At 42.7% G+C, this 26987-nt stretch overlaps 23 non-coding genes and 3 pseudogenes across 23 annotated transcripts; all 26 read right to left on the bottom strand.

The window, feature by feature from the left end:
* Nucleotides 1–1084: 1084 nt before the first annotated feature.
* LOC142511142 (5S ribosomal RNA) lies at nucleotides 1085–1201 on the bottom strand (annotated as a pseudogene).
* A 2325-nt stretch (nucleotides 1202–3526) lies between these two features.
* On the bottom strand, nucleotides 3527–3645 carry LOC142509725 (5S ribosomal RNA). The gene has a single exon (XR_012807883.1). It is a non-coding gene; the product is annotated as a 5S ribosomal RNA (ribosomal RNA).
* A 1258-nt stretch (nucleotides 3646–4903) lies between these two features.
* On the bottom strand, nucleotides 4904–5022 carry LOC142510198 (5S ribosomal RNA). The gene has a single exon (XR_012808324.1). It is a non-coding gene; the product is annotated as a 5S ribosomal RNA (ribosomal RNA).
* Nucleotides 5023–5743: 721 nt separating this feature from the next.
* Nucleotides 5744–5861, bottom strand: LOC142514947 (5S ribosomal RNA). Its single transcript, XR_012810817.1, has one exon. It is a non-coding gene; the product is annotated as a 5S ribosomal RNA (ribosomal RNA).
* Nucleotides 5862–6518: 657 nt separating this feature from the next.
* LOC142515344 (5S ribosomal RNA) lies at nucleotides 6519–6637 on the bottom strand. The gene has a single exon (XR_012811195.1). It is a non-coding gene; the product is annotated as a 5S ribosomal RNA (ribosomal RNA).
* Nucleotides 6638–7830: 1193 nt separating this feature from the next.
* LOC142506688 (5S ribosomal RNA) lies at nucleotides 7831–7949 on the bottom strand. The gene has a single exon (XR_012804971.1). It is a non-coding gene; the product is annotated as a 5S ribosomal RNA (ribosomal RNA).
* A 683-nt stretch (nucleotides 7950–8632) lies between these two features.
* On the bottom strand, nucleotides 8633–8751 carry LOC142516856 (5S ribosomal RNA). The gene has a single exon (XR_012812627.1). It is a non-coding gene; the product is annotated as a 5S ribosomal RNA (ribosomal RNA).
* Nucleotides 8752–9098: 347 nt separating this feature from the next.
* LOC142507456 (5S ribosomal RNA) lies at nucleotides 9099–9217 on the bottom strand. Its single transcript, XR_012805715.1, has one exon. It is a non-coding gene; the product is annotated as a 5S ribosomal RNA (ribosomal RNA).
* Nucleotides 9218–9899: 682 nt separating this feature from the next.
* Nucleotides 9900–10018, bottom strand: LOC142517400 (5S ribosomal RNA). Its single transcript, XR_012813148.1, has one exon. It is a non-coding gene; the product is annotated as a 5S ribosomal RNA (ribosomal RNA).
* Nucleotides 10019–11250: 1232 nt separating this feature from the next.
* Nucleotides 11251–11368, bottom strand: LOC142512658 (5S ribosomal RNA; annotated as a pseudogene).
* A 1336-nt stretch (nucleotides 11369–12704) lies between these two features.
* Nucleotides 12705–12823, bottom strand: LOC142516295 (5S ribosomal RNA). The gene has a single exon (XR_012812097.1). It is a non-coding gene; the product is annotated as a 5S ribosomal RNA (ribosomal RNA).
* Nucleotides 12824–13508: 685 nt separating this feature from the next.
* LOC142507807 (5S ribosomal RNA) lies at nucleotides 13509–13633 on the bottom strand (annotated as a pseudogene).
* A 683-nt stretch (nucleotides 13634–14316) lies between these two features.
* Nucleotides 14317–14434, bottom strand: LOC142508033 (5S ribosomal RNA). The gene has a single exon (XR_012806266.1). It is a non-coding gene; the product is annotated as a 5S ribosomal RNA (ribosomal RNA).
* Nucleotides 14435–16262: 1828 nt separating this feature from the next.
* On the bottom strand, nucleotides 16263–16381 carry LOC142510189 (5S ribosomal RNA). Its single transcript, XR_012808315.1, has one exon. It is a non-coding gene; the product is annotated as a 5S ribosomal RNA (ribosomal RNA).
* Nucleotides 16382–17065: 684 nt separating this feature from the next.
* Nucleotides 17066–17184, bottom strand: LOC142514012 (5S ribosomal RNA). The gene has a single exon (XR_012809928.1). It is a non-coding gene; the product is annotated as a 5S ribosomal RNA (ribosomal RNA).
* A 683-nt stretch (nucleotides 17185–17867) lies between these two features.
* Nucleotides 17868–17990, bottom strand: LOC142510337 (5S ribosomal RNA). Its single transcript, XR_012808456.1, has one exon. It is a non-coding gene; the product is annotated as a 5S ribosomal RNA (ribosomal RNA).
* Nucleotides 17991–18673: 683 nt separating this feature from the next.
* On the bottom strand, nucleotides 18674–18790 carry LOC142509142 (5S ribosomal RNA). Its single transcript, XR_012807329.1, has one exon. It is a non-coding gene; the product is annotated as a 5S ribosomal RNA (ribosomal RNA).
* A 639-nt stretch (nucleotides 18791–19429) lies between these two features.
* On the bottom strand, nucleotides 19430–19547 carry LOC142509085 (5S ribosomal RNA). Its single transcript, XR_012807273.1, has one exon. It is a non-coding gene; the product is annotated as a 5S ribosomal RNA (ribosomal RNA).
* A 681-nt stretch (nucleotides 19548–20228) lies between these two features.
* On the bottom strand, nucleotides 20229–20346 carry LOC142507908 (5S ribosomal RNA). The gene has a single exon (XR_012806146.1). It is a non-coding gene; the product is annotated as a 5S ribosomal RNA (ribosomal RNA).
* A 1178-nt stretch (nucleotides 20347–21524) lies between these two features.
* LOC142507196 (5S ribosomal RNA) lies at nucleotides 21525–21643 on the bottom strand. Its single transcript, XR_012805458.1, has one exon. It is a non-coding gene; the product is annotated as a 5S ribosomal RNA (ribosomal RNA).
* A 682-nt stretch (nucleotides 21644–22325) lies between these two features.
* Nucleotides 22326–22444, bottom strand: LOC142507267 (5S ribosomal RNA). The gene has a single exon (XR_012805527.1). It is a non-coding gene; the product is annotated as a 5S ribosomal RNA (ribosomal RNA).
* A 682-nt stretch (nucleotides 22445–23126) lies between these two features.
* Nucleotides 23127–23245, bottom strand: LOC142509367 (5S ribosomal RNA). Its single transcript, XR_012807544.1, has one exon. It is a non-coding gene; the product is annotated as a 5S ribosomal RNA (ribosomal RNA).
* A 682-nt stretch (nucleotides 23246–23927) lies between these two features.
* LOC142508877 (5S ribosomal RNA) lies at nucleotides 23928–24046 on the bottom strand. The gene has a single exon (XR_012807077.1). It is a non-coding gene; the product is annotated as a 5S ribosomal RNA (ribosomal RNA).
* Nucleotides 24047–24727: 681 nt separating this feature from the next.
* Nucleotides 24728–24846, bottom strand: LOC142516136 (5S ribosomal RNA). The gene has a single exon (XR_012811947.1). It is a non-coding gene; the product is annotated as a 5S ribosomal RNA (ribosomal RNA).
* Nucleotides 24847–25528: 682 nt separating this feature from the next.
* LOC142513070 (5S ribosomal RNA) lies at nucleotides 25529–25647 on the bottom strand. The gene has a single exon (XR_012809036.1). It is a non-coding gene; the product is annotated as a 5S ribosomal RNA (ribosomal RNA).
* Nucleotides 25648–26328: 681 nt separating this feature from the next.
* On the bottom strand, nucleotides 26329–26447 carry LOC142514616 (5S ribosomal RNA). Its single transcript, XR_012810503.1, has one exon. It is a non-coding gene; the product is annotated as a 5S ribosomal RNA (ribosomal RNA).
* Between the last annotated feature and the right edge of the window lie 540 nt (nucleotides 26448–26987).

Raw genomic sequence — 26987 nt, forward strand, 5'->3', positions numbered from 1 at the left:
AAAAGTAGTCTCATTATCGCCACACCTCTCCCGAAAAATATTTCGTGATGAAAAGTTTTGAAAATTAGCCGAACCCTCAAAAAGTCCCCTGATCGATAAAATTTGCTTACCGGGTAAAATAAATCTAAAGATAATACCCAATAATCTCAATTCTTGAAAAACACCTTTAACACATTCTGTATTAATTAATAGAACTTAATCGGTGTAATAAAAATAATTTTCTTGAAAATTCTCCGTCTCTGATCCCGTTCAAGAGCGAAATGAACTTAAAAACCTTAATGCATGAACTTATAATAGTATGGTAATAAATTCTACCATGCATGAATTATGCATAAAAATAATTTAAACACAATTTAATAAAATAAAAAATACATTTTATGCTTTAAAATAATTTAATGAAATACCAAAGAATTTAATAATTTGCATGCATGTGTTTATGTGGACTTTTTCGATTTTCGGGACGTTACACGCCGCACTGCTCTCGCCCAATCAAGAACCAAGAAGTTAAACGTCTGGCGCGATGCCAGAGCTAGGATGGGTGACCTCCCTGGAAAGTACCGTGTCGCGACCGTTTACGGTAAAATTATAGCTAAAACTGTTGAATAATGTTTTTAATAAGTTAACCATCTCCGGAGTAATCTGCGTCATACCCTTCCGCACAGAACCGGCTCACGACAACAAAAATCGCTAAATGATCCCAGAAAATTGAAAAAAAAAATAAGAAGAAGAAAATAACGAATGTAAAGCTATTATTATGCCTAGGATACGATAAAATGGAACCGGAATCGAATTTTGGACTTCCTTAACGGATTTCTCGAGGAAACGAAAGCTAACAGAAGTTGAAAATCGCAAATTAGAGGGTCTTAAAGAAGGAATTCGGCTAAAATCTCGCCAGCTCATTGCAGAGTAAGAGTCTCGTTCATTTGCCCGTTTACAATCAAATTAGGCTACAATTTTGTCCAAATCCTGGCAGTGCCCGAGCTACGTTGATTTCACATGTCTTATCTGGTCCCGATCGAGATTCAGATGATTTGAGCCGAAAATCGTCTGTCAACAAGTAATCAAAAATAGAAAAAAAACAAAAAGGGTGCAACACGAGGATTTCCCAGGGGGTCACCCGTCCTAGTACTGCTCGCCCAAGCACGCTTAACTTCCGAGTTCTGATGGTATCCGGTGCATTAGTGCTGGTATGATCCCATCCAACATTGAGTGGGATGTTTATTCTTATATCCCTCGAGTACGTGTGGCGCGGGTGGCGATGGACAACAAATAAATCCTTATATTATTTCGAAAATTTTGATTCAGCCCTTAAACGTTCGTAAATTGCCCTTAGGTCCCCAATCTTTGAAATATTGCATTTTGGTCCCTTAAATTTCGATACTTGCATGTTGATTTTATACGTCGGGACGTAAATTTTATCGGTGTGGGTTTTTCAATAAAAAAATACGAACTTTTTGGCAACCCCGCTATTTAATTCCCAAACTATTTTTACCAAAACTTTACTAACATTTTATTTAATTCTAATTAAAGACTAATTGGCTTAATTAGGGGCTTAATAGGCCTAAAGCCTTGTTAGTGTTTAATTAAGTATATAATATGTAAACCTTTCCCATAAACCTACGATTATTTCAAAAGCACACGGCCACAATTCTGAAAATACCTAGATTACACGGCACACACATTCTTAAAAATTGAGGCAAACTTTCGAGCGTTGCCAAGGGAAAGTCTTAGCCAAGGTTCTTGCTCCGTTCTTCGTCATCGTCAATGGTTTTTCGTACGTAAATTACGCATAGGCTCACATATTCTTCCCTTCAACCATCATCACATCATATTATATTTTTATGCATGAAATTTTGGGAAACAAGTGACACTTTGAATTATTTTCGTTTTTATGCAATCCATGAAATTCCAAGCATGATTTTGATTCAAACTTTTGTCCTTTACATGTATATACGAGCTGCCACGATATAGGTTATGTTTAGGCATGATTTTACACGGGATTAGAGTCCTAGATAATCACCTTAACACCACCCACGAAATAGAACACAAGTTGTGCAGCAACCTTCTGTCATGGAGCAAAGGGGTTCGGTTTATTGTTGCAGGGGCTAGGGCTTGGTTGGCTGGTTCCACGGGTTAACCAAGGTCGTGGGTGAGTTAGGGAGAGAGTCCTAGCCATGCTAGGACTCGCATTCAAGGGCTGGAAGGAGTCCTAGCAAGCTATGACTCCCACCCGAGAATCAAGGGGAATTGCGTGTAGGGTTCTGGGCTTGTTGCAGGCTGATGGGCGTGGTCCAGGGGGCCTGGGCTAGGTCAGGTCGAGTCCTTAGAGTCCTTAGGGAGTGCACAACAGGTTGGTTTGGTGGCTGGGTTCGTTGGTAGGGGCAGGGAAGCTTGATCAAGAGTCCTTGTCCAACAAGGATTTCTCGGCCAGCTTATGGTAGAGGAGTATGGGGCTCGTTTTTTTGGTTAGGGGTGTTTTACATGGGATATATGGGTCCAGTAGGGTACTTTAGGATGTTGGTCAAGTTTTGGATCAACATGGTTCGGGGGTATCTCGTGAAAATCAAGAGATGGCTCGGGGTCGAAGATTTTGGGTCATTAGAGTTTTTAAAACTTGGGAAAATTGAAAAATGGTTCACGGGGGTCGAGTCGTGGTTCATAAGGGCTAAAATAATATAAAAAAGACTAAATTCTCAACTGGTACCAACACTTAGGAATCTAGGTACTTAAGTCTGAAGGTCCTGGGTTCAAGTGTTAGGGAAGGAGAAAGAAACCACTTACCAGGGGTGAGATATTCTATGAGTGACGGTGCATTGGCCCATGCTGGACCATCCTAACGACCCATGACCAGAAGTGGTGCGTGGGTATGGGCAGAGGCCTTTGTTGGTTCAGCCTAATGGCCCATGATCATTACAGCACTGCTCTCGCCCAATCAGAACCATGAAGTTAAGCGTTCTGGCGCAATGGCAGAGCTAGGACGGGTGACCTCCCTGGAAAGTCCTCGTGTCGCGACCGTTTACGTAAATTATTGATAAAACAGTCGAAATAATTGTTTTTAATGAGTTAACCGTCTCCGGAGTAATCTGCGTCATACCCTTCCGCACAGAACCGGCTCACGACAAAAAAAATTGCTAAATGTTCCCAGAAAATAGAAAAAAAATAGGAAAAAAAATTAGCGAATGTAAAGTTATTATTATGCCTGCGATACGATAAAATGGAATCGGAATCCAATTTCGGACTTCCTAAGCGGATTTCTCGAAGAAACGGAAGCTTAACAAAAGCGGAAAATCGCAAATTATAGGGTCTTAGAGAAGGAATTCGGCTAAAATCTTGCCAGCTCATTGCGGAGTAAAGAGTCTCGTTCGTTTTCCCGTTTACAATCAAATTAGGCTACAATTTTTTCCAAATCCGACAGAGCCCGAGCTACGTTGATTTCACATGTCTTATCTAGTGCCGATCGATATTCAGATGATTTGAGCCGAAAATCGTCTGTCAACAAGTAATCAAAAATAGAAAAACACGAAAAGGGGTGCAACACGAGGACTTCCCAGGGGGTCACCCATCCTAGTACTGCCCTAGAACTAGCACACTTAACTTCGGAGTTCTGATGGGATCCAGTGCATTAGTGCTGGTATGATCGAACACGACATTGAGTGGGATGTTTATTCTTATATTCCTCTACTACGTGTTGCGCGGGCGGCGATGGACAACACGTGGCACTGCTCTCGCCCAATCAGAACCATGAAGTTAAACGTTCTAATGCGATGGCAGAGTGAGGATGGGTGACCTCCCTGGCAAGTCCTCGTGTCGCGACCGTTTACGTAAATTATAGCTAAAACAGTCGAAATAATTGTTTTTAATGAGTTAACCGTCTCCGGAGTAATCTGCGTCATACCCTTCCGCACAGATTCGGCTCACAACAACAAAAATCGCTAAATGTTTCCAGAAAATAGAAAAAAAATAAGAAGAAGAAAATATCGAACGTAAAGCTATTATTATGCCTCGGATACGATAAAATGGAACCGGAATCGAATTTCGGACTTCCTAAACGGATTTCTCGAGGAAACAGAAGCTTAAAAGAAGCAGAAAATCACATATTAGAGGGTCTTAGAGAAGGAATTCGGATAAAATCTCGTCAGCTCATTGCAGAGTAATGAGTCTCGTTCGTTTGCCCGTTTACAATCAAATTAGCCAACAATTTTGTCCAAATTCGGCAGTGCCCGAGCTACGTTGATTTCACATGTCTTATCTGGTCCCGATCGAGATTCATATGATTTGAGTCGAAAATCGTCTATGAACAAGTAATCAAAAATAGAAAAACACGAAAAGAGGTGCAACACGAGGACTTCCCAGGGGGTCGCCCATCCTGGGAAGTCCTCGTGTCGTGACCGTTTACGTAAATTATAGCTAAAACAGTCGAAATAATTTTTTTTATGAGTTAACCGTCTCCAGAGTTATCTGCGTGATACCTTTCCGCACCGAACCGGCTCACGACAACAAAAATCTATAAATGTTCCCAGAAAATAGAAAAAAAAATAAGAAGAAGAAAATAGCGAATATAAAGCTATTATTTTGCCTGGGATACGATAAAATAGAACTGGAATCGAATTTCAAACTTCCTAAACATATTTATCGAGGAAACGGAAGCTTAACAGAAGCGGAAAATCGCAAATTAGAGGGTCTTAAAGAAGGAATTCGGCTAAAATCTCGTCAGCTCATTGCTGAGTAACGAGTCTCGTTTGTTTTCCCGTTTACCATCAAATTAGCCTACAATTTTGTCCAAATCCGGCAGGGCCCGAGCTACGTTTATTTCACATGTCTTATCAGGTCCCGATCGAGATTCAGATGATTTGAGACGAAAATCATCTGTCAACAAGTAATCGAAAATAGAAAAACACGTAAATGGGTGCAACACGAGGACATCCCAAGGAATCACCCATCCTAGTACTGCTCTCGACCAAACACGCTTAACTTCGGAGTTCTGATGGGATCCGGTGCATTAGTGCTGGTATGATCGAACCCGACATTGAGTGGGACGTTTATTCTTATATCCCTCGAGTACGTGTTGAGCTGGCGGCGATGGACAACACGCGGCACTGCTCTCGCAAAATCAGAACCAAGAAGTTAAGCGTTTTGGCGCGATGGCATAGCTAGGATGGGTGACTTTCCTGGGAAGTCCTCGTGTCGCGACCGTTTACGTAAATTATAGCTAAAACAGTCGAAATAATTGTTTTTAATGAGTTAACCGTCTCCGGAGTAATCTGCGTCATACCCTTCCGCACAGAACCGGCTCACGACAACTAAAATCGCTAAATGTTCCCAGAAAATAGAAAAAAAATAAGATGAAGAAAATAGCGAATATAAAGCTATTATTATGCCTAGGATACGATAAAATGGAACCGGAATCGAATTTCGGACTTCCTAAGCGGATTTCTCGAGGAAACGGAAGCTCAACAGAAGCGGAAAATCGCAAATTAGAGTGTCTTAGAGAAGGAATTCGGCTAAAATCTCGCCAGCTCATTGTAGAGCAATGAGTCTCGTTGTTTGCCCGTTTACAATCAAATTAGGCTACAATTTTGTCCAAATCTGGCTGTGCACGAGCTATGTTGATTTCTCATGGCTAATCTGGTCCCGATCGAGATTCTGATGATTTGAGCCGAAAATCGTCTGTCAATAAGTAATCAAAAATAGAAAAACACGAAAAGAGGTGCAACAAGTAATCAAAAATAGAAAAACACGAAAAGAGGTGCAACACGAGGACTTCCCAGGGGTCACCCATCCTAGTACTGCTCTCGCCCAAGCACGCTTAACTTCGGAGTTCTGATGGGATCTGGTGCATTAATGCTGGTATGATCGCACCCGACATTAAGTGGGATGTTTATTCTTATATCCCTCGAGTACATGTGAAGCGGGCGGCGATTGACAACAGAACTATGAAGTTAAGCGTTCTGGCGCGATGGCAGAGCTAGGATGGGTGACCTCCCTGGGAAGTCCTCGTGTCGCGACCGTTTACGTAAATTATGGATAAAATAGTCGAAATAATTTTTTTAATGAGTTAACCGTCTCCGGAGTGATCTGCGTTATACCCTTCCGCACAGAACCAGCTCACGAAAACAAAAATCGTTAAATGTTCCCAGAAAACTGAAAAAAATAAGAAGAAGAAAATAGCGAATGTAAAGCTATTATTATGCCTGGGATACGATAAAATGGAACCGGAATCGAATTTCGGACTTTCTAAACGGATTTCTAGAGGAAACAAAAGCTTAACAGAAGCTGAAAACCGAAAATTAAAGGGTGTTAGAGAAGGAATTCGGCTAAAATCTCGCCAGCTCATTGCGGAGTAACGAGTCTCATTCATTTGCCCGTTTACAATTAAATTAGACTACAATTTTGTCCAAATCCGGTAGTGCCCGAGCTAAGTTGATTTCACTTGTCTTATCTGCTCTCGATCTAGATTCAGATGATTTGAGCCGAAAATCGTCTGTCAACAGGTAATCAAAAATAGAAAAACACGAAAAGGGGTGCAACACGAGGACTTCACAAGGGGTCACCCATCCTAGTACAGCTCTCGCCCAAGCACGCTTAACTTCGGAGTTCTAATGGGATCCGGTGCATTAGTGCTGGTATGATCGAACCCGACATTGAGTGGGACGTTTATTCTTATATCCCTCGAGTACGTGTGGCGCGGGCGACGATGGAGAACACGCGGCACTGCTCTCGCCCAATAAGAACCATGAAGTTAAGCATTCTGGCGTGATGGCAGAGCTAGGATGGGTGACCTCCCTGGGAAGTCCGCGTGTCGCGACCGTTTACGTAAATTATGGCTAAAACAGTCGAAATAATTGTTTTTAATGAGTTAACCATCTCCGAAGTAATCTGCGTCATACCCTTCCGAACAGAACCGGGTCATGAGAACAAAAATCGCTAAATGTTCCCAGAAAATAGAAAAAAAAATAAAAAGAAGAAAATAGCGAATGTAAAGATATTATTATGCCTGTGATGCGATAAAATGGAACCGGAACTGAATTTCGAACTTCCTAAGCGGATTTCTCGAGGAAACGGAAGCTTAACAGATGCGGAAAATCGCAAATTAGAGTGTCTTAGAGAAGGAATTTAGCTAAATTCTCGCCAGCTCATAGCGGAGTAATGAGTCTCGTTCGTTTGACTGTTTACAATCAAATTAGGCTACAATTTTGTCCAAATCCGACAGTGCTTGAGCTACGTTGATTTCACATGTCATATCTGGTCCCGATCGTGATTCAGATGATTTGAGCCGAAAATCGTCTGTCAACAAGTAATCAGAAATAGAAAAACACGAAAAGGGGTGCAACACAAGGACTTCTGGCGCGAGCGGCGATGGACAACACGCGGCACTGCTCTCGCCCAATCATAACCATGAAGTTAAGCGTTCTGGTGCGATGGCAGAGTTAGGATGGGTGACCTCCCTGGGAAGTCCTCGTGTCGCGACCGTTTACGTAAATTATGGATAAAACAGTCGAAGTAATTTTTTTAATGAGTTAGCCGTCTCCGGAGTAATCTGCGCCATACCCTTCCGCACAGAACCATTTCACGACAACAAAAATCGTCAAATGTTCCCAGAAAAATGAAAAAAATAAGAAGAAGAAAATAGCGAATGTAAAGCTATTATTATGCCTAAGATACGATAAAATGGAACCGGAATCTAATTTCGGACTTCTAAACGGATTTCTAGAGAAACAAAAGCTTAACAGAAGCTGAAAATCGCAAATTAAAAGCTCTCGATCGAGATTCAGATGATTTGAGCCGAAAATCGTCTGTCAACAGGTAATCAAAAATAGAAAAACACGAAAAGGGGTGCAACACGAGTACTTCCCTGGGGGTCACCCATCCTAGTACAGCTCTCGCCCAAGCACGCTTAACTTCGGAGTTCTAATGGGATCCGGTGCATTAGTACTGATATGATCGAACCCGACATTGAGTGGGACGTTTATTCTTATATCCCTCGAGTACGTGTGGCGCGGGCGGTGATGGACAACACGCGGCACTGCTCTCGCCCAATCAGAACCATGAAGTTAAGCATTCTAGCGTGATGGCAGAGCTAGGATGGGTGACCTCCCTGGGAAGTCCGCGTGTCACGACCGTTTACGTAAATTATGGCTAAAACAGTCGAAATTATTGTTTTTAATGAGTTAACCATCTCCGAAGTAATCTGCGTCATACCCTTCCGCACAGAACCGGCTCATGAGAACAAAAATCGCTAAATGTTCCCAGAAAATAGAAAAAAAATAAAAAGAAGAAAATAGCGAATGTAAAGCTATTATTATGCCTATGATGCGATAAAATGGAACAGGAATCGAATTTCGGACTTCCTAAGCGGATTTCTCGAGGAAACGGAAGCTTAACAGAAGCGGAAAATCGCAAATTAGAGGGTCTTAGAAAAAAAATTCGGCTAAAATCTCGCCAGCTCATTGCGGAGTACTGAGCCTCGTTCGTTTGCCCATTTACAATCAAATTATGCTACAATTTTGTCCAAATCCAGCAGTGCCCGAGCTACGTTGATTTCACATGTCTTATCTGGTCCCGATCGAGATTCAGATAATTTTAGTAGAAAATTGTCTGTCAACATGCAATCAAAAATAGAAAAACATGAAAAGGGGTGCAACACGAGGACTTCCCAGGGGGTCACCCATCCTCGTACTGCTCTTTCCCAAGCACGTTTAACTTCGGAGTTCTGATGGGATCCGGTGCATTAGTGCAGGTATGATCGCACCCGAAATTGAGTAGGATGTTTATTCTTATATCCCTTGAGTACATGTGGAGCGGGCGTCGATGGACAACACGCGGCACTGCTCTCGCCCAATCAGAACCATGTAGTTAAGTGTTCTGGCGCGATGGCAGAGCTAGGATGGGTGACCTCCCTGGGAAGTCCTCGTGTCGCGACCGTTTACGTAAATTATAGCTAAAATAGTCGAAATAATTGTTTTTAATGAGTTAACCGTCTCCGGCAGTGCCCGAGCTACGTTGATTTCACATGTCTTATCTGGTCACGATCGAGATTCAGATGATTTGAGCCGAAAATCGTCTGTCAACAAGTAATCAAAAACAGAAAAACACGAAAAGGGGTGCAACACGAGGACTTCCCAGGGGGTCACCCATCCTAGTACAGCTCTCGTCCAAGCACACTTAACTTTGGAGTTCTGATGGGATCCGGTGCATTACTGCTGGTATGATCGAACCCGACATTGAGTGGGACGTTTATTCTTATATCCCTCGAGTACGTGTGGAGCTGGCGGCGATGGACAACACGCGGCACTGCTCTCGCCCAATCAGAACCATGAATTTAAGCGTTCTGGCGCGATGACAGAGCTAGGATGGGTGACCTCCCTTTGAAGTCCTTGTGTCGCGACCGTTTACATAATTATAGCTAAAACAGTCGAAATAATTGTTTTTAATGAGTTTACCGTCTCCGGAGTAATCTGCGTCATACCTTTCCGCACAGAACCGGCTCACGACAACAAAAATTGCTAAATGTTCCCCGAAAATAGAAAAACAATAAGAAGAAGAAAATAGCGAATGTAAAGCTATTATTATGCATGGGATACGATAAAATGGAACCGGAATCGAATTTCGGACTTCTTAAGCGGATTTCTCGAGGAAACAGAAGCTTAACAGAAGCGGAAAATCGCAAATTAGAGGGTCTTAGAGAAGTAATTCGGCTAAAATCTCGCCAGCTCATTGCGGAGTAATGAGTCTCGTTCGTTTGCCCGTTTACAATAAAATTAGGCTACAATTTTGTCCAAATCAGGCAGTGCCCGAGCTACGTTGATTTCACATGTCTTATCTGGTCCCGATCGAGATTCAGATTATTTGGGCCGAAAATCGTTTGTCAACAAGTAATCAAAAATAGAAAAACACGAAAAGGGGTGCAAAACGAGGACTTCCCAGGGGGTCACCCATTCTAGTATTGCTCTCGCCCAAGCACTCTTAACTTCGGAGTCCTGATGGGATCCGGTGCATTAGTTCTGGTATGATCGCACCAGAGATTGAGTGGTATGTTTATTCTTATATCCCTCGAGTACGTGTGGCGCGGGCGGCGATGGACAACACGCGGCATTTCTCTTGCCCAATCAAAACCAAGAAGTTAAGCGTTCTGGCGCGATGGCAGAGCTAGGATGGGTGACCTCCCTGGGAAATCCTTGTGTCTCGACCGTTTACGTAAATTATAGCTAAAAAAGTCGAAATAATTGTTTTTAATGAGTTAATCGTCTCCGGAGTAATCTGCGTCATACCCTTCCGCACAGAACCGACTCACGACAACAAAAATCGGTAAATGTTCCCAAAAAATTGAAAAAAAAATAAGAAGAAAAAAATAGCGAATGTAAAGCTATTATTATGCCGGGGATACGATAAAATGGAACCAAAATCGAATTTCGGACTTCCTAAACGGATTTCTCGAGTAAACGGAAGCTTAACAGAAGCGGAAAATCTCAAATTAGAGGGTTTTAGAGAAGGAATTTGGCTAAATCTCGCCAGCTCATTGCGGAGTAATGAGTCTCGTCCGTTTGCCCGTTTACAATCAAATTAGCCTACAATTTTGTCCAAATCCGGCAGTGCCCGAGCTACTTTCATTTCACATGTCTTATCTGGTCCCGATCGAGATTCAGATGATTTGAGCCGAAAATCGTCTGTCAACAAGTAATCAAAAAAAGAAAAACACGAAAATGGGTGACCTCCCTGGGAAGTCCTCGTGTTGCGATCGTTTACGTAAATTATGGATAAAACAGTCGAAATAATTGTTTTTAATGAGTTAACCGTCTTCGGAGTAATCTGCGTCATACCCTTCCGCACAGAACCGGCTCACGACAACAAAAATCGCTAAATGTTCCCAGAAAATAGAAAAAAAATAAGAATAAGAAAATAGCGAATGTAAAGCTTTTATTATGCCTGGGATACGATAAAATGAAACCGGAATCGAATTTCGGACTTCCTAAGCGGATTTCTTGAGGAAACGGAACCTTAACAGAAGCGTAAAATCGCAAATTTGAGGGTCTTAGAGAAGTAATTCGGCTAAAATCTCTCCAGCTCATTGCGGAGTAATGAGTCTCGTTCGTTTGCCCGTTTACCATCAAATTTAGCTACAATTTTATCCAAATCCGGCAAAGCCCGAGCTAGGTTGATTTCACATGACTTATCTTGTCCCGATCGAGATTCAGATGATTTGAGCCGAAAATCGTCTGTAACCAAGTAATCAAAAATAGAAAAACACCAAAAGCTGTGCAACACGAAGACTTCCCAGGGGTCAGCCATACTAGTACTGCTCTCGCCCAAGCACGCTTAACTTCAGAGTCCTGATGGGATCTAGTGCATTAGTTCTTTTATGATCGCACCCGACATTGGGTGGGATGTTTATTCTTAAATCCATCGAGTACATGTGGCGCGGGCGGCGATGGACAACACGCGGCACTGCTCTCGCCCAATTAGAACCATGAAGTTAAGCGTTCTTGCGCGATGGCAGAGCTAGGATGGGTGACCTCCCTGGGAATTCCTCGTGTCGCGACCGTTTACGTAAATTATAGCTAAAACAATCGAAATAATTGTTTTTAATGAGTTAACCGTTTCCGGAGTAATCTGCGTCATACCCTTCCGCACAGAACCAGCTCACGACAACAAAAATCGCTAAATGTTCCCAGAAAATAGAAAAAAAATAAGATGATGAAAAGAGCGAATGTAAAGCTATTATTATGCCTGGGATACGATAAAATGGAACCGGAATCGAATTTTGGACTTTCTAAATGGATTTCTCGAGGAAACAGAAGCTTAACAGAAGCGGAAAATCGCAAATTCGAGGGTCTTAGAAAAAGAATTCGGCTAAAATCTCGCCAGCTCATTGCGGAGTAATGAGTCTCGTTCGTTTGCCAGTTTACAATCAAATTTAGCTACAATTTTGTCCAAATACGGCAATGCCCGAGCTAGGTTGATTTCACATGACTTATCTTGTCCCGATCGAGATTCAGATGATTTGAGCCGAAAATCGTCTGTCAACAAGTAATCAAAAATAGAAAAACACGAAAATGGGTGCAACACGAAGACTTCCCAGGGGGTCACCCATACTAGTACTGCTCTCGCCCAAGCACGCTTAACTTCAGAGTTAAGCGTTCTGGCGCGATGGCAGAGCTAGGATGGGTGACCTCCCTGGCAGTCCTCGTGTCGCGACCGTTTACATAAATTTTGATTAAAACAGTCGAAATAATTGTTTTTAATGAGTTAACCGTCTCCGGAGTAATCTGCGTCATACCCTTCCGCACAGAACCGGCTCACGACAATAAAAATCTCTAACGTTCCCAGAAAATAAAAAAAATAAGAAAAAGAAAATAGCGAATGTAAAGCTATTTTTATGCCTGTGATACGATAAAATGGAACCAGAATCTAATTTTGGACTTCCTAAATGGATTTCTCGAGGAAACAGAAGTTTAACAGAAGCGGAAAATCGCAAATTAGAGGGTCTTAGAAAAAGAATTCGGCTAAAATCTCGCCAGCTCATTGCGGAGTAATGAGTCTCTTTCGTTTGCCCGTTTACAATCAAATTATGCTACAATTTTGTCCAAATCCGGCAATGCCCGAGCTAGGTTTATTTCACAAGACTTATCTTGTCCCGATCGAGATTCAGATGATTTGAGCCGAAAATCGTCTGTCAACAAGTAATCAAAAATAGAAAAACACGAAAAGGGGTGCAACACGAGGACTTCTCAGGGGGTCACCCATTTTAGTACTGCTCTCGCCCAAGCACGCTTAACTTCGGAGTTCTCATGGGATCCGGTGCATTATTGCTGGTATGATCACACCTGACATTTAGTGGGATGTTTATTTTTATATCCCTCGAGTACGTGTTGCGCGGGCGGCGATGGACAACACGCGGAACTGCTCTCGTCCAATCAGAACCATGAAGTTAAGCGTTCTGGCGTGATGGCAGAGCTAGGATGGGTGACCTCCCTGGGAAAATCCTCGTGTCGCGACCGTGTACGTAAATTATAGCTAAAACAGTCGAAATAATTGTTTTTAATGAGTTAACCGTCTCTGGAGTAATATGCGTCATACCTTTCCGCACAGAACCGGCTCACGACAACAAAAATCGCTAATGTTCCAAGAAAATATAAAAAAAATAAGATGAAGAAAAGAGCGAATGTAAAGCTATTATTATGCTTGGGATACGATAAAATGGAACCGGAATCGAATTTCTGACTTCCTAAACGGATTTCTCGAGGAAAAACGGAAGCTTAACCGAAGCGGAAAATCGCAAATTAGAGGGTCTTAGAGAAGGAATTCGGCTAAAATCTCGCCAGCTCATTGCGAAGTAATGAGAATCGTTCGTTTGCCCGTTTACAATCAAATTAGGCAACAATTTTGTCCAAATCCGGCAGTGCCCGAGCTACGTTGATTTCACATGTCTTACATGGTCACGATCGAGATTCAGATGATTTGAGCCGAAAATCGTCTGTCAAGAGGTAATCAAAAATAGAAAAACACGAAAAGGCGTGCAACACGCGGACTTCCCATGGGGTCGGGGTCACTCATCCCAGTACTGCTCTCGCCCAAGCACGCTTAACTTCGGAGTTCTGATGGGATCCGGTGCATTAGTGCTGGTATGATCGCACCCGACATTGAGTGGGATGTTTATTCTTATATCCCTTGAGTACATGTGGCGCGGGCGCCGATGGACAACACGCGGCATTGCTCTCGCCCAATCAGAACCATGAAGTTAAGCGTTCTGGCTTGATGGCAGAGCTAAGATGGGTGACCTACTTGGGAAGTCCTCGTGTCGCGACCGTTTACGTAAATTATAGCTAAAACAGTCGAAATAATTGTTTTTAGTGAGTAAACCGTCTCCTGAGTAATCTACGTAATACCCTTCCGCACATAACCGGCTCACTACAACAAAAATCGCTAAATGTTCCCAGTAAATAGGAAAAAATTAAGAAGAAGAAAATAGCGAATGTAAAGCTATTATTATGCCTGGGATACGATAAAATTAAACCGGAATCGAATTTCGGACTTCCTAAGCGGATTTCTCGAGGAAACGAAAGCTTAACAGAAGCGAAAAATCGCAAATTAGAGGGTCTTAGAGAAGGAATTCGGCTAAAATCTTGCCAGCTCATTGCGGGGTAATGAGTCTCCTTCGTTTGCCCGTTTACAATCAAATTAGCATACAATTTTGTCCAAATCCGGCAGTTCCCGAGATATGTTGATTTCACATGTCTTATCTGGTCCCGATCGAGATTCAGATGATTTGAGCCGAAAATCGTCTGTCAACAAGTAATAAAAAATAGAAAAACACGAAAAAGGGTGCAAAACGTGGACTACCCAGGGGTCACCCATCCTAGTACTGCTATCGCCCAAGCACGCTTAACTTCGAAGTTCTGATGGGATCCGGTGCATTAGTGCTGGTATGATCGCACCCGACATTGAGTGGGATGTTTATTCTTATATCCCTCGAGTACGTGTGGTGCGGGCGGCGATGGACAACACGCGGCACTGCTCTCGCTCAATCAGAACTAGGAAGTTAAGCGTTCTGGCGCGATGGAAGAGCTAGGATGGGTGACCTCCATGGGAAGTCCTCGTGTCGCGATCGTTTACGGAAATTATAGCGAAAAAAGTCGAAATAATTGTTTTTAATGAGTTAACCGTCTCCGGAGTAATCTGCGTCATATCCTTCCGCACAGAACCAGCTCACGACAACAAAAATCGCTAAATGTTCCCATAAAATAGAAAAAAAATAAGAAGAAAATAGCTAATGTAAAGCTATTATTATGCCTGGGATACGATAAAATTGAACCAAAATCGAATTTCGGACTTCCTAAACGGATTTCTCGAGGAAACGGAAGCTTAACAGAAGCGAAAAATCGCATATTAGAAGGTCTTAGAGAAGGAATTCGGCTAAAATCTCGCCCGCTCATTGCGGAGTAAAGAGTCTCGTTCGTTTGCCCGTTTACAATCAAATTAGGCTACAATTTTGTCCAAATCCGGCAGTGCCCGAGCTACGTTGATTTCACATGACTTAACTGGTCCCGATCGAGATTCAGATGATTTGAGCTGAACATCGTCTGTCAACAAGTAATCAAAACCATGAAGTTAAGCGTTCTAGCGCGATGGCAGAGCTAGGATGGGTGACCTCCCTGGGAAGTCCTCGTGTCGCGACCGTTTTCGTAAATTATGGATAAAACAGTCGAAATAATTTTTTTTAATGAGTTAACCATCTCCGGCGTAATCTACTTCATACCCTTCCACACAGAACCGGCTCACAACAACAAAAATCGCGAAATGTTCCAAGAAAATAGAAAAAAAATTAAGAAGAAGAAAATAGCGAATGTAAAGCTATTATTATGCCTGGGATATGATTAAAATGGAACCGAAATCGAATTTCGAACTTCCTAAGCGGATTTCTCGAGGAAACGGAAGCTTAACAAAAGCGGAAAATCGCAAATTAGAGGGTCTTAGAGAAGGAATTCGGCTAAAATCTCGCCAGCTCATTGCGGAGTAATGAGTCTCGTTTGTTTGCCCGTTTACAATCAAATTAGGCTACAATTTTGTCCAAATCTGGCAGTGCCCGAGCTACGTTGATTTCACATGTCTTATTTGGTCCCGATCGAGATTCAGATGATTTGAGCCGAAAATCGTCTGTCAACAAGTAATGAAAACCATGAAGTTTAGCGTTCTGGCGCGATGGCAGAGTTAGGATGGGTGACCTCCCTGGGAAGTCCTCGTGTCGCGACCGTTTACGTAAATTATGGATAAAACAGTCGAAATAATTGTTTTTAACGAGTTAACCGTTTCCGGAGTAATCGGCATCATTCCCTTCCGCACAGAACCGGCTCACGACAAAAAAAATCGCTAAATGTTCCCAGAAAATAGAAAAAAAAAATAAGAAGAAGAAAATAGCGAATGTAAAGCTATTATTATGCTTGGGATACGATAAAATGGAACCGGAATCAAATTTCGGACTTCCTAAACGGATTTTTCGAGGAAACAGAAGCTTAACAGAAGCGGAAAATCGTAAATTAGAGGGATTTAGAGAAGAAATTCGGCTAAAATCTTGCCAGCTCATTGCGATGTAATGAGTCTCGTTCGTTTGCCCGTTTACAATCAAATTAGCCTACAATTTTTTCCAAATCCGGCAGTGCCCGAGCTACGTTGATTTCACTTGTCTTATCTGGTCCTGATCGAGATTCAGATGATTTGAGCCGAAAATCGTCTGTCAACAAGTAATCAAAAATAGAAAAACACGAAAAGGGGTGCAAAACGTGGACTTTCAAAGGGGTCATCCATCCTAGTACTGCTCTCGACCAAGCACACTTAACTTCAAAGTTCTGATGGGATCCGGTGCATTAGTGCTGGTATGATCACACCCGACAATGAGTGGGGTGTTTATTCTTATATCTCTCGAGAACGTGTAGAGCGGGCGGCGATGGACAACACGAGGCACTGCTCTCGCCCAATCAGAACCATGAAGTTAAGCGTTCTGGCGCGATGGCAGAGCTAGGATGGGTGACCTCCCTGGGAAGTCCTCGTGTCGTGACCATTTTCGTAAATTATGGATAAAACAATCGAAATAATTGTTTTTAATGTGTTAATCGTCTCTGGAGTAATCTACGTCATACCCTTCCGCACAGAACCGGCTCACGAATACAAAAATCTCTAAATTTTCCCAGAAAATAGAAAAAAAAATAAGAAGAAGAAAATAACGAATGTAAAGCTATTATTATGCCTGGGATATGATAAAATGGAACCGGAATCGAATTTCGAACTTCCTAAGCGGATTTCTCGAGGAAACGGAAGCTTAACAAAAGCGGAAAATCGCAAATTAGAGGGTCTTAGAGAAGGAATTCGGCTAAAATCTCGCCAGCTCATTGCGGAGTAATGAGTCTCGTTTGTTTGCCCGTTTACAATCAAAATAGGCTACAATTTTGTCCAAATCCGGCAGTGCCCGAGCTACGTTGATTTCACATGTCTTGTCTGGTCATGATCGAGATTCAGATGATTTGAGGCGAAAGTCGTCTGTCAACAAGTAATCAAAAATAGAAAAACACGAAAAGGGGTGCAACACGAGGACTTCGCAGGGGGTCACCCATCCTATTACTGCTCTCGTCCAAGCACGCTTAACTTCGGAGTTCTGATGGGATCCGGTGCATTAGTGCTGGTATGATCGCACCCGACATTTAGTGGGATGTTTATTTGTATATCCCTCGAGTACGTGTGGAGCGGGCGGCGATGGACAACATGCGGCACTGCTCTCGCCAAATCAGAACCATGAAGTTAAGCGTTCTGGCGCGACGGTAGAGCTAGGATGGGTGACCTCCGTGGGAAGTCCTCGTGTCGCGATCGTTTACGTAAATTATGGCTAAAACAGTAGAAATAATTGTTTTTAATGAGTTAACCATCTCCGGAGTAATCTGCGTCATACACTTCCGCACAGAACCGGCTCACGACAACATAAATCATTAAATGTTTCCTGAAAATAGAAAAAAATAATAATAATAGGAAAATAGCGAATGTAACTCTATTATTTTGCCTGGGATACGATAAAATGAAACCGGAAATGAATTTTGGACTTCGTAAGCGTATATATCGAGGAAACAGAAGCTTAACAGAAGCGGAAAATCGCAAATTAGAAGGTCTTAGAGAAGAAATTCGGCTAAAATCTCGCCAGCTCATAGCGGAGTAATGAGTCTCGTTCGTTTGCCCGTTTAAATCTAATTAGGCTACAATTTTGTCCAAATCCGGCAGTGCCCGAGCTACGTTGATTCACATGTCTTATCTGGTCACGATCGAGATTCAGATGATTTGAGCCGAAAATCGTCTGTCAAGAAGTAATCAAAAATAGAAAAACATGAAAAGGGGTGCCACACGAGGACTTCCCAGGGGGTCCATCACCCATTCTAGTACTGCTCTCGCCCAAGCACGCTTTACTTCGGAGTTCTGATGGAATCCGGTGCATTAGTGCTGTTATGATCGCACCCGAAATTGAGTGGGATGTTTATTCTTATATTCCTCGTGTACGTGTGGAGCGGGCGACGATGGACAACACGCTACACTGCTCTCGCCCAATAAGAACAATGAAGTTAAGCGTTCTGGCGCGATGGCAGAGCTAGGATGGGTGACCTCCCTGGGAAGTCCTCGTGTCACGATCGTTTACGTAAATTATGGATAAAACATTCGAAATAATTGTTTTTAATGAGTTAACCGTCTCCGTAGTAATCTGCGTCATACCCCTCGCACAGAACCGGCTCACGACAACAAAAATCACTATATGTTCCAAGAAAATAGAAAAATAATTAAGAAGAATAAAATAGCGAATGTAAAGCTATTATTATTCCTGGGATACGATAAAATGGAACCGGAATCGAATTTCGAACTTCCTAAGCGATTTTCTCGAGGAAACGGAAGTTTAACAGAAGCGGAAAATCGCAAATTAAAGGGTCTTAGAGAAGGATTTCGGCTAAAATCTTTCCAACTCATTGCGGAGTAATGAGTCTCGTTCGTTTGCCCGTTTACAATCAAATTAGGCTACTATTTTGTCCAAATCCGGCAGTGCCCGAGCTACGTTGATTTCACATGTCTTATCTGGTCCCGATCGAGATTCAGATTATTTGAGCCGAAAATCATCTGTCAACAAGTAATCAAAAATAGAAAAACACGAAAAGGGGTGCAACACGAGAACTATCAGGGGTCACCCATCCTAGTACTGCTCTCGCCCAAGAACGCTTTACTTCAGAGTTCTGATGGGATCCGGTGCGTTAGTGCTGGTATGATTGCACCCGACATTGAGTGGGATGCTTATTCTTATATCCCTCGAGTACGTGTGGAGCGGGCGACGATGGACAACACGCGGCACTGCTCTCGCCCAATCAGAACCATGAAGTTAAGAATTCTGGCGCGATGACAGAGCTAGGATGGGTGACCTCCTTGGGAAGTCCTCGTGTCGCGAATTTTACGTAAATTATGGATAAAACAACCGAAATAATTGTTTTAAATGAGTTAACCGTCTCCGAAGTAATCTACGTCATACCCTTCCGCACAGAACCGGCTCACGACAACAAAAATCGCTAAATGTTCCCAGAAAAGAGGAAAAAAATAAGAAGAAGAAAATAGCGAATGTAAAGCAATTATTATGCCTGGGATACGATAAAATTGAACCGCAAGCTTAACAGAAGCGGAAAATCGCAAATTAGATGGTTTTAGAGAAGGAATTCGGCTAAAATCTCGCCAGCTCATTGCGGAGTAATTTGTCTCGTTCGTTTGCCCGTTTACAATCAAATTAGGCTACAATTTTGTCCAAATCAGGCAGTGCTCGAGCTACGTTGATTTCACATGTCGTATCTGGTCCCGATCGAGATTCAGATGATTTTAGCCGAAAATCGTCTGTCAACAAGTAATCAAAAATTGAAAAACACGAAAAGGGGTGCGACACGAGGACTTCCCAGGGGTCACCCATCCTAATACTGCTCTTGTCCAAGCACGCTTTACTTCGGAGTTCTGTTCGGATCCGGTGCATTAGTGCTGGTATGATCGCACCCTACATTGAGTTGGATTTTTATTCTTATATCCCCTGAGTACGTGTGGAGCGGGCGGCGATAAACAACACGCGGAACTGCTCTCGCCCAAATGGAACCATGAAGTTAAACGTTCTGGAGCGATGGCCGAGCTAGGATGGGTGACCTTCTTGGGAAGTCCTCGTGTCACGACCATTTAAGTAAATTATGGATAAAACAGTCGAAATAATTCTTTTTAATGAGTTAACCGTCTCCGAAGTAATCTGCGTCATACCCCTCGCACAGAACCGGCTCACGACAACAAGAATCGCTAATTGTTCCCAGAAATTAGAAAAAAATAAGAAGAAGAAAATAGCGAATGTAAAGCTATTATTATGCATGGGATACGATAAAATGGAACCGGAATCGAATTTCGGACTTTCTAAACGGATTTCTCGAGGAAACGGAAGCTTAACAGAAGCGGAAAATTGCAAATTAGAGGGTCTTAGAGAATGAATTCGGCTAAAATCTCGCCAGCTCATTGCGGAGTAAGGAGTCTCGTTCGTTTGCCCGTTTACAATCAAATTAGGCTACAATTTTTTCCAAATTCGGCAGTGCCCGAGTTACGTTGATTTCACATGTCTTATCTGGTCCTGATCGAGATTCAGAGGATTTGAGCCGAAAATCGTTTGTCAACAAGTAATAAAAAAAAGAAAAACACGAAAACGGGTGCAACACGAGGAGTTCCTAGGGGGTCACCCATCCTAGTACTGCTCTCGCCAAGCACGCTTTACTTCGGAATTCTGATGGGATCCGGTGCATTAGTGCTGGTATGATCGCACCCGACATTGAGTGGGATGTTTATTCTTATATCCCTCGAGTACGTGTGGAGCGGGCGACGATGGACAACACGCGGCACTGCTCTCGCCCAATCAGAACCATGAAGTTAAGCATTCTGGCGCGATGGCAGAGCGAGGATGGGTGACCTCCCTGGGAAGTTCTTGTGTCGCGACCGTTTACGTAAATTATGGCTAAAACCGTAGAAATAATTGTTTTTAATGATTTAACAGTCTCCGGAGTAATCTGGGTCATACCCTTCCGCACAGAACCGGCTCACAACAACAAAAATCGCTAAATGTTCCCGGAAAATAGAAAAATAATTAAGAAGAATAAAATAGCGAATGTAAAGCTATTATTATTCCTTTGATACAATAAAATGGAACCGGAATCGAATTTCGGACTTCCTAAGCGAATTTCTCGATGAAACGGAAGCTTAAAAGAAGCGGAAAATCGCAAATTAAAGGGTCTTAGAGAAGGAATTCGGCTAAAATCTCGCCAGCTCATTGCGGAGTAATTAGTCTCGTTCGTTTGCCCGTTTACAATCAAATTAGGCTACAATTTTGTCCAAATTCGGCAGTGCCCGAGCTATGTTGATTTCACATGTCTTATCTGGTCACGATCGGGATTCAGATGATTTGATCCCAAAATCGTCTGTCATCAAGTAAAGTCCAAATTCGTAAATTATGGCTAAACAGTTGAAATAATTGTTTTTAATGAGTTAACCATCTCCGGAGTAATCTGCGTCATACCCTTCCGCACAAAACCGGCTCACGACAACAAAAATCATTAAATGTTCCCAGAAAATTGAAAAAAAAATAAGAATAAGAAAATAGCGAATGTAAATCTATTATTATGCCTGGGATACGATAAAATGAAACCGGAAATGAATTTTGGACTATGTAAGCGGATTTTTCGAGGAAACGGAAGCTTAACAGAAGCGGAAAATCGCAAATTAGAGGGTTTTAGAGAAGGAATTCGGCTAAAATCTCGCCAGCTCATTGCGGAATAATGAGTCTCGTTCGTTGCCCATTTACAATCTAATTAGGCTACAATTTTGTCCAAATCCGGCAGTGCCCGAGCTACATTGATTTCACATGTCTTATCTGGTCACGATCGAGATTCAGATGATTTGATCCCAAAATCGTCTGTCATCAAGTAATCAGAAATAGAAAAACATGAAAAGGGGTGCAACACGAGGACTTTCCAGGGGGTCACCCATCCTAGTTCTGCTCTCGCCCGAGCACGCTTAACTTCGGAGTTCTGATGAGATCCGGTGCATTAGTGCTGGTATGATCGCACTTGACATTGAGTCGGATGTTTATTCTTATATCCCTCGCGTACGTGTGGAGCGGACGGCGATGGACAACACGCGGCACTGCTCTCGCCCAATCAGAACCATGAAGTTAAGCGTTCTGGCGCGATGGCAGAGCTAGGATGGGTGACCTCCTTGGGACGTCTTCGTGTCGCGATCTTTTACGTAAATTATGGATAAAACAGTCGACATAATTGTTTTTAATGAGTTAACCGTCTCCGGAGTAATCTGCGTCATACCCTTCCGAACAAAACTGGTTCGCGACAACAAAAATCGCTAAATGTTCCCAGAAAATAGGAAAAAAATAAGAAGAAGAAAATAGCGAATGTAGAGCTATTATTATGTCTGGGATACGATAAAATGGAACCGAAATCGAATTTCGAACTTCCTAAGAGGATTTCTCGAGGAAACGGAAGCTTAACAGAAGTGGAAAATCGCAAATTAGAGGGTCTTAGAGAAGGAATTCGACTAAAATCTCGTCAGCTCATTGCAGAGTAATGAATCTCCTTCGTTTGCTAGTTTACAATCAAATTAGGCTGCAATTTTTTCCAAATCCTGCAGTGCCCGAGCTACGTTGATTTCACATGTCTTATCTGGTCCCGATCGAGATTCAGATGATTTGAGCCAAAAATCGTCTGTCAACAAGTAATCAAAATAGAAAAACACGAAAAGAGGTGCAACACAAGGACTTCCCAGGGGGTCACCCATCCTAGTACTGCTCTCGCCCAAGCACGCTTAATTTCGGAGTTATGATGGGATCCGATTCATTAGTGCTGGTATGATCGCACCCGACATTGAGTGGGATGTTTATTCTTATATCCCTCGCGTACGTGTGGGGCGGGCGGCGATGGACAACACGCGGCACTGCTCTCGCCCAATCAGAACCATGAAGTTAAGCGTTCTGACGCGATGGCAGAGCTAGGATGGGTGACATCCCTAGGAAGTCCTCGTGTCGCGACCATTTTCGTAAATTATGGATAAAACAGTCGAAATAATTGTCTTTAACGAGTTAACCGTTTCCGGAGTAATCGGCGTCATACCCTTCCGCACAGAACCGGCTCACGACAACAAAAATCGTTAAATGTTCCCAGAAAATAGGAAAAAAATAAGAAGAAGAAAATAGCGAATGTAAAGCTTTTATTATGCCTGGGATACGATAAAGTGGAACCTAAATCGAGTTTCGGACTTTCTAAGCAGATTTCTCGAGGAAACGGAAGCTTAATAGAAGCGGAAAATCTCAAATTAGAGGGTCTTAGAGAAGGAATTTGGCTAAAATCTCGCAAGCTCATTGCGGAGTAATGAGTTTCGTTCGTTTGCCCGTTTACAATCTAATTAGGCTACAATTTTGTCCAAATCCGGCAGTGCCCGAGCTAGGTTGATTTCATATGTCTTATCTGGTCACGATCCAGATTCAGATGATTTGAGCCAAAAATCTTCTGTCAACAAGTATTCAAAAATAGAAAAACACGAAAAGGGTGCAACACGATGACTTCCCAGGGGGTCACACATCCTAGTACTGCTCTCGCCCAAGCACGCTCAACTTCGGAGTTCTGATGGGATCCAGTGCATTAGTGCTGCTATGATCGCACCCGACATTGAGTGGGATGTTTATTCTTATATCCTTCGAGTATGTGTGGAGCGGGCGACGATGGACAACACGCGGCACTGCTCTCGTCCAATCAGAACCATGAAGTTAAGCGTTCTGGCGCGATGGCAGAGCTAGGATGGGTGACCTCCCTGGGAAGTCCTCGTGTAGCGATCGTTTACGTAAATTATAGATAAAACATTCTAAATAATTGTTTTAATGAGTTAATCGTATCCGGAGTAATCTGGGTCATACCCTTCCGCACAGAACCGGCTCACGACAACAAAAATCGCTAAATGTCCCCAGAAAATAGGAAAAAAATAAGAAGAAGAAAATGGCGAATGTAAAGCTTTTATTATGCCTGAGATACGATAAAGTGGAACCGAAATCGAATTTCGAACTTCCTAAGCGGATTTCTCGAGAAAACAAAAGCTTAACAGAAATGGAAAATCGTAAATTTGAGGGCCTTAGAGAAGGAATTTGGCTAAAATCTCGCAAGATCATTACAGAGTAATGAGTTTCATTCGTTTGCCCGTTTACAATCTAATTTGGCTACAATTTTGTCCAACTCCGGCAGTGCCCGAGCTAGGCTGATTTCACATGTCTTATATGGTCACGATTGAGATTCAGATGATTTGAGCCGAAAATCGTCTGTCAACAAGTATTCAAAAATAGAAAAACACAAAAAGGGGTGAAACACGAAGACTTCTCAGGGGGTCACACATCCTAGTACTGCTCTCGCCGAAGCACGCTTAACTTCGGAGTTCTGATGGGATCCAGTGCATTAGTGCTAGTATGATCGCACCCGACATTAAGTGGGATGTTTATTCTTATATCCTTCGAGTATGTGTGGAGCGGGCGGCGATGGAAAACACGCGGCACTGCTCTCGTCCATTCAGAACTATGAAGTTAAGCGTTCTGGCGCGATGGCAGAGCTAGGATGGGTGACCTCCCTAAGAAGTCCTCGTGTCGCGACCGTTTACGTAAATTATGGATAAAACATTCGAAATAATTGTTTTTAATGAGTTAACCGTCTCCGGAGTAATCTGGGTCATATCCTTCCGCACAGAACCGGCTCACGACAACAAAAATCGATAAATGTTCCAGAAAATAGGAAAAAAATAAGAAAAAGAAAATAGCGAATGTAAAGCTTTTATTATGCTTAGGGTACGATAAAGTGGAACCGAAATCGAATTTCGAACTTACTAAGCGGATTTCTCGAGGAAACGGAAGCTTAACAGAAGCGGAAAATATCAAATTAGAGGGTCTTAGAGAAGAAATTCGGCTAAAATCTCGCCAGCTCATTGCGGAGTAATGAGCCTCGTTCGTTTGCCCGTTTACAATCAAATTAGGCTACAATTTTGTCGAAATCCGCAGTGCCCGAGCTACGTTGATTTCACATGTCTTATATGGTCACGATTTAGATTCAGATGATTTTAGCCGAAAATAGTCTGTCAACAAGTAATCAAAAATAGAAAAACACGAAAAGGGGTGCAACACGAGGACTTCCCAGGGGGTCACCCATCCTAGTAATGCTCTCGCCCAAGCACGCTTAACTTCGGAATTCTGATGGGATCCGGTGAATTAGTGCTGGTATGATCGCACCGGACATTGAGTGGATGTTTATTCTTATATCCCAAGAGTACGTGTGGAGAAGGCGACGATGGACAACACGCGGCACTGCTCTCGCCCAATCAGAACCATGAAGTTAAGCGTTCTGGCGCAATGGCAGAGCTAGGATGGGTGACCTCCATGGGAAGTCCTCGTGTCGCGATCGTTTACGTAAATTATGGATAAAACAGTCGAAATAATTATTTTTAATGAGTTAACCATCTCCGGAGTAATCTGCGTCATACCCTTCCGCACAGAACCGGCTCACGACAACAAAAATCGCTAAATGTTCCCAGAAAATAGGAAAAAAATAGGAGGAAGAAAATAGCGAATGTAAAGCTATTATTTTGCCTGGGATAAGATAAAATGGAACTGGAATCGAATTTCGGACTTCCTAAGCGGATTTATCGAGGAAACGGAAGCTTAACAGAAGCGGAAAATCGCAAATTAGAGGGTCTTAGAGAATGAATTCGGCTAAAATCTCGCCAGCTCATTGCGGAGTAAGGAGTCTCGTTCGTTTGCCCGTTTACAATCAAATTAGGCTACAATTTTGTGCAAATCCGGCAGTGCCCGAGCTACGTTGATTTCACATGTCTTATCAGGTCCCGATCGAGATTCAGATGATTTGAGCCGAAAATCGTCTGTCAACAAGTAATCAAAAATAGAAAAACACGAAAAGGGGTGCAACACGAGGACTTCCCAGGGGGTCACCCATCCTAGTACTGCTCTCGCCCAAGCACGCTTAACTTCGGAGTTCTGATGGGATCCGGTGAATTAGTGCTGGTATGATCGCACCGGACATTGAGTGGATGTTTATTCTTATCTCCCAAGAGTACGTGTGGAGAAGGCGACGATGGACAACACACGGCACTGCTCTCGCCCAATCAGAACCATGAAGTTAAGTGTTCTGGCGCGATGGCAGAGCTAGGATGGGTAACCTCCCTGGGAAGTACTCGTGTCGCGACCGTTTACGTAAATTATGGATAAAACAGTCGACATAATTGTTTTAATGAGTTAACCGTCTCCGGAGTAATCTACGTAGTACCCTTCCGCACAGAACCGGCTCACGACAACGAAAATCGCTAAATGTTCCCAGAAAATAGGAAAAAAATAAGAAGAAGAAAATAGCGAATTTAAAGCTTTTATTATGCCTGGGATACGATAAAGTGGAACCGAAATCGAATTTCGAACTTCCTAAATGGATTTCTCGAGGAAACGGAAGCTTAACAGAGGCGGAAAATCGCAAATTAGAGGGTCTTAGAGAAGGAATTTGGCTAAAATATCGCAAACTCATTGCGGAGTAATGAGTTTCGTTCGTTTACCCGTTTACAATCTAATTAGGCTACAATTTTTTCCAAATCCGGCAGTGCCCGAGCTACGTTGATTTCACATGTCTTATTTGGTCACGATCGAGATTAAGATGATTTGAGCCAAAAATCGTCTATCAACAAGTATTCAAAAATAGAAAAACACGAAAAGGGGTGCAACACGAAGACTTCCCAGGGGGTCACACATCCTAGTACTGCTCTCGCCCAAGCACGCTTAACTTCGGAGTTCTGATGGGATCCAGTGCATTAGTGCTGGTATGATCGCACCCGATATTGAGTGGGATGTTTATTCTTATATACTTCGAGTATGTGTGGAGCGGGCGGCGATGGACAACACGCGGCACTGCTCTCGTCCAATCAGAACCATGAAGTTAAGTGTTCTGGCGCGAAGGCAGAGCTAGGATGGGTGACCTCCCTGGAAAGTCATCGTGTCGCGACCGTTTACGTAAATTATGGATAAAACATTCGAAATAATTGTTTTTAATGAGTTAACCGTCTCCAGAGTAATCTACGTAATACCATTCTGCATAGAACCGGCTCACGACAACAAAAATCGCTAAATGTTGCCAGAAAATACGAGAAAAATAAGAAGAAGAAAATAGCGAATGTAAAGCTTTTATAATGCTTGGGATACGATAAAGTGGAACCGAAATCGAATTTCTAACTTCCTAAGCGGATTTCTCGAGAAAACGGAAGCTTAACAGAAGCGAAAAATTGCAAATTAGAGGGTCTTAGAGAAAGAATTCGGCTAAAATCTCGCCAGCTCATTGCGGAGTAATGAGTCTCGTTCGTTTGCCCGTTTACAATTT

This window comes from Primulina tabacum, chromosome 10, assembly GCF_025594145.1.
Source record: "Primulina tabacum isolate GXHZ01 chromosome 10, ASM2559414v2, whole genome shotgun sequence".
Taxonomy (NCBI): Eukaryota; Viridiplantae; Streptophyta; class Magnoliopsida; order Lamiales; family Gesneriaceae; genus Primulina; species Primulina tabacum.